Here is a 6,000-nt window from a genome sequence, read left to right as displayed (position 1 = left end):
CATCATTTCTGAGAATGTCTGGCCCATCCGACCGTCGTTTTGACTTGAACTTTGGTGAAGAGGCAACCATGCCTTATCAAGACAATATATGGCACCCATCTTTCTTATCCCTATTGGTCTTCTTACCATTGGGGACTCTGTGATAAAGAATGATATGACTGCTGCGGTGGTGGCCAAGAACCTTCTCACTCTCAAAGATAATAGACTACTTTCCAAACGGTCTAATGAGTTGGCTGTTAAGGATTCTCTGGCTCTCAGTGTTCAGTGTGCAGGTTCAGTGTCTAATATGGCCCAACGCCTATTTGCTCAAACCCACCAAGTTGAATCATTGGCGGCTGAAGTGATAAGTCTCAAATAGGAGGTCAGATGGCTCAAGCATGAGAATAAACAGTTGCACAGGCTCGCAATTTTACTTGATCATAAGAGGTTTGTGGGTTTGTTCCAAAAGCATTTATTGCCTTCGTCTTCTAGGGCTGTACCGCGTAATGAAGTTCCAAATGATCAACCTTCGGTGCCTCATCCTTCTGGGATTCTGCCTAGTACTAAGGCTCTGAATAATCACCCTCCGGTGCCTCCTCTTTCTGGGGCTCTGCCGACTGCTGAGACTTCTCATGAGCAACCTTTGTGAAGGCTCCTTCTTGTTTGTTTATTTTGATTCAAGGCTCTGAATAATCACCCTCCGGTGCCTCCTCTTTCTGGGGCTCTGCTGACTGCTGAGACTTCTCATGAGCAACCTTTGTGAAGGCTCATTCTTGTTTGTTTATTTTGATTCATGTATATGTACATATTTGTAACTTATCAGAGATATCAATAAACAAGCTTTGCTTCATTTCAATGTATTGTGTTAAATACACCAAGGCCTTCTTCACTAATTTCTTTGAATTTTTTCTTTTGTTGAAGCTTGTATGTTGAAGCTTTGAGAGTGAAGCATGTATGTTGAGGTAGTGTTCCCTCAATTTCCCAAGTGAGGAAAACTTCTCGGTTTGAGACTTGAAAAATTCAAGTCACTGAGTGGTCATGAGACTTTCAAGTATCAAGGTGCAGTAGCATATGGTAGGAGTCCCCTAAGTCTCAGGTCGAGGGAGTTGACGAAAGAGGCATTTCCTTTCTAAGTGGTAGCCCAAAACTACTTCTTCATATATATTTGTTATGAAAGTTGTTAAGCCCAAAGAAGATAAGGCCTAGGCAATTTTTTTTTTCAAATTTCCAAATATATATATATATATATATATATTAGCTTTGTAGGTGAAGCTTTGTAGATGAAGCTTTGAGGTTGAAGCTTTGTTGGGTACCATGAATTGATTTTGCTTCACATTATCTTGATCAAGATAGTGTGAAACTTTTGTAGGTGAAGCTTTTGTGGGTGAAGCTTTTGTGGGTGAAGCTTTTGTGGTGGGTGAAGCTTTTGTTGGTGAAGCTTTTATAGGTGAAACTTTTGTAAGTGAAGCTTTTGTGGTGGGTGAAGCTTTTGTTGGTGAAGTTTTTGTAGGTGAAGCTTTTGTGGTGGGTGAAGCTTTTGTGGGTGAAGTTTTTGTTGGTGAAGCTTGTTGATGCACAAAACTGGAGGTCTTGGAACAAAGTAAATCCGACCGTGAATCTGCAAGAAATGTAAATAACACAAGATGTATCATGGTTCACCCCAAGGTTTGGGCTACGTCCACACTGATTGTATTTCTGAGAGGATTGTGAAAGAGAGCTTATGAGAGTGAGAGGGCCGAGGAATTGGTCTCCTTAATTGTGAGGGTGATGAGTCCTTTTATAGAATAAGGGTTCATCAGTTATTACATAGGTGCCCATTCCTTTATTACATAATTACATTTAAGTCATTTGAGTATTTATACGAGATCTAAATACGGAGGCTCTAAGTATGGTACAAACAGTAGTCCCTTAAATCTTCAGTTAAGAGAGTCTTTTGGCTGGAGACTTGAAATTCAGTCCATGTGTGGGCCGAAATAGCTAGATGTCGTCTAGAGCTGAATACTCGATATGAGGCGGCGCTCAATGTGAAATGAGGCTTAACTAGATGTAGCACATGTTGCGAGGCTGCTCGGCTTGTGGCTTATGTTGCCTTGGTTAGCTCGGCTTGTGGCGTTTGAAGGTGAATGAGTCCCTTTTATAGAATAAGGGCTCATTCCTCAATACATAAATGATGGGCTACAGTTGATGCTAGCGGCAAGGCGGTTGCTCAGTAGGCGGCGATGCTCTCTAATGATGGTGAGGGAGTCTCTTTTATAGAATAAGGGCTCGTTCCTCAATACATAAGTGATGGGTTAGGAATTATGCCCGCAGCGATATGGTTTGCTCAGCTGGCGGCGTTGCTCTCTAACGAAGGTGAGTCCCTTGTATAAGATAAGGGCTCGCTCCTCAATACATAAGTGATGTGTGCTTTCTAATGAAAGTGAGGGAATCCCTTTTATAAATTAAGGGCTCACTCCTCAATACATAAATGATGGGTTAGGAGTGATGCTCGCGACGATGCGGTTTGCTCAGCTGGCGGCGTTGCTCTTTAACGAAGGTGAGGGAGTCCCTTTTATAAGATAAGGGTTCGCTCATCAATACATAAATAATGGGCTAAGTCCCCCAAGTATATTTTTATGAGGCCCAGTTGAGGCCCAATATATGGTACATAATGTAGTCCCCCAAGTCTTCGGTCAATAGAGTCTGTTGGCTGGAGACTTCAAATTAAATCCATGTATAGGCTGAAGTGGAAGTTGTTCCTAGGCGGTCTTTGTAGACCATGCACTGAAGCTTTGTAGGTGAAGCTTTGCAAGTTGAATCTTTGAAGCTAGAGCTCTGTAAATGAAGCTTTTGAAGCTAGAGTTCTTGTAAATAAAGCTTTTGAAGCTAGAGCTTTTGTAAATGAAACTTTTGAAGCTGTAGCTCTATAAATGAAGCTTTTGAAGCTAGAGCTTTTGTAAATGAAGCTTTTGAAGCTGTAGCTCTGTATATGAAGCTTTTAAAGCTAGAGCTTTTGTAAATGAAGTTTTTGAAGCTAGAGCTTTGTACATGAAGCTTTTGAAGCTAGAGCTTTGTAAATGAAGCTTTTGAGGCTGATTGACATAAGTGATGCTCATGAATGTTTATGTATGATTGACATGAGTGATGCTCATGGATGTTGTCATGAGTGATGCTCATGAATGTTGATATGAGTAATGCTCATGAATGTTGACATGAGTGATGCTCATGAATGTTTATGTATGATTGATATGAGTGATGCTCATGAATGTTTATGTATGATTGACATGAGTAGTGCTCATGTATAATTTTGAAGTACTGGGCGTACTTTTGATCACCTGGTTGGTGGTAATAGCAGCAAGCTGCTGAATAAATTTGGAGTACTGGGCGTACTTTTGATCACCTGATTGGTGGTAATAGCGGCAGGCTGCCGAATAATTGTGGAGTACTGGGTGTAATTTTGATCATTTGGTTGGCGATAATAGCGGCGGGGTGCCAAATAATTTTTTGTAGTACTGGGAATACTTTTGGTCACCTTGTTGGTGCTATTTTGGGCTTATGGGCCTTCGCCATCCACACAACATTCCAGCCCATTTATTTTTGGCTTTGCCGCTTTTTTTTTTATAATTATTATTACCCTCTGATGGGGTTTATATAAATGTCTCCGAAAGATAAGCAAAATAAATTACATGTTTTCAGCATGTTGATGGCATTTTCTGGTCTAACAGAACGTGGAGACGGGGAACCTTGGTGGGCATCTTCTTATCTTTAATCATGTTATCCTATAGGATAGTGGAATAGTGGAATAGTAGAGCATCTTCTTTTCAGCTTTTCCTTTTCTGCTTTCTTTTACTTTTACTTTCTCGTTTCTGCTTTTGTTTCTTATGTGCTCCCGAGGCCCCTTTTTCTTTTTCTTTTTCCTTTTGCAGATGGTAGGAATAATAATAGGTTGAGTATTGAAAAAGCTTATCTTCTTCGTGAGTGTTTTTTCAGATAGTGGGATGGTGGACTCCCTGTGGCTGCTCATCTTCGTACTAAACATCCTGAAAAATACATACAAGTTGCAGAATTTATAACGAATATGGGCCCACCATCACCGACATCCTTGTATTCATTCTTCTCATTGCTTGCGCTGCTCTTGGCCTTTGATGGACGGACCGAGAGGACCGTCAGTGCAACACACAACAGCAACGATGGGGGAGGAGAAGCAGCAGAGTGCCCCATGACGTGAGTTTCCCACATTTTAAGTCAGGTCTCAGATAATTTATCCATCTCAGTCTACAACTCTTTCCACATCTCTGTAGGCCTGCAAGTTTAGGAACTGAGCTCCAGCAGCCATGGCCATGTGTTGTGATGTAGTTGATGAGTTTTTCATCTTCATCTGGATTAAAATCACAAAATGATGGCAGAAACGCCAAAAAAAGTACAAACACAGATGACTAGCTCATAGCCTCAATCATAGACATTCACGATAGTTTTATGAGGTTGCGTTTTGCTAAATCCTCGGCGATCTGAGCGGGAGATTGCAGGTTGCATCGAACAATGGTGTCCACGAACATACACGTGTCATCCTTTGTGTTCCCGTGCGGCACGTCGACAACTTACGACTCCACCACCATCGTCCCGTCGCCCGCGCCCGACGATGTGTGCAGTGTCGTCAGCGACTTGTAGTTTCAACAGTCGGTGGTCTTGAGCATACAGAAAGAAAACTTTGGACTCAGTGGCCGACGCCGACGGCACGAGATTGGACTCTAAGAGCTTCAATATGCTAGTGCAGACATCAGAGAGCTCAGACTCGACCTTGGATATGTACTCCTTGACAAGCGCCACATGTTCCTCGTTCTTCTGGCCCTCCTCCTTCTGCTCGATCGACGGTTAGCTCGGCAACTGGAGTCGAACTCTATTTCTTCCCCAAAAGACGACGCTGTGTGGGTCATGGTTTCCAGCAACCGAAGATGATTTTTCCTCTACGTTGGCTTTTCACACAGAAAGGAAGGAACTGTGTTTTTTTTTAATTCTTGGATTTCTTGAAAATGCTTAGGGTTTGATTGATTTGATGGGTGAGGGGTTGGTGGTGTCGTGGAAGCAGGAAAAAGAGAGAGACTGGCCCTGGAGGAAGGTAGATTTGATGGGAATCAGAGAGCTGCTGCTTGTGAGCGACTTTTTCAGAAATGCACCAAGTACAACACCAATAAATAAAACCCAGAGAGATAGAGATTGAAGGTTTTATGGAAAAAATCCAAAAGTGAGGTTTTGGGCTCTTGGGTTTTGCAGATTCATGGTGGAGGTGAAAAATTGAGAGAGAACCGACATAACTTTTCGTGTCGTTTCCCACAGAAGTCGTCAAATGTTAATGCACAAAACCGGAAGTCTTGGGACAACGTAAATCCGACCGTGAATATGCAAGTAATGTAAATAACACAAGATGTATCGTGGTTCACCCAAGGTTTGGGCTACGTCCACACTGATATTGTATTTCTGAGAAGATTGTGAGGGAAGAAGAGCTTGAGAGCTTTGCTCTAGATAGGAGAGGCTTAGGGTTTGTGAGGATGAAGAGGCACTTTTATAGAATAAAGGCTCCTCCCCTTTTTACATATTTGCCCCTTCCTTTATTACATAATTACATTTGAGTCCCCCGAGTATTTATACGAGGTCTAAATACGAAGGCCCTAAGTATAGTACAAACAAAGCTTTTCTAGGTGAAGCTTTTATGGGTGAAGCTTTTGTGGTGGGTGAAGCTTTTGTGGTGAAGCTTTTATGGTGGATGAAGCTTTTGTGGGTGCTTTTGTTGGTAAAGCTTTTATGGGTGAAGCTTTTGTGGGTGAAGTTTTTGTGGGTGAAGCTTTTATGAGTGAAATTTTTGTGGTGGGTGAAGCTTTTGTGGGTGAAGCTTTTGAGGGTGAAGCTTTTGTTGGTGAAGCTTTTATGTGGTGGGTGAAGCTTTTGAGGGTGAAGCTTTTGTTGGTGAAGCTTTGGAGTTGAAGTTTTGTAGGTGAAGCTTTTGTGTTAAAGCTTTTGTAGGTGAAGCTTTGGAGTTGAAACTTT

Source organism: Malus domestica, chromosome 13, assembly GCF_042453785.1.
Source record: "Malus domestica chromosome 13, GDT2T_hap1".
NCBI lineage: Eukaryota > Viridiplantae > Streptophyta > Magnoliopsida > Rosales > Rosaceae > Malus > Malus domestica.
The sequence above is the reverse complement of the archived record's forward strand: the minus strand, read 5'-3'. Positions refer to the sequence as shown.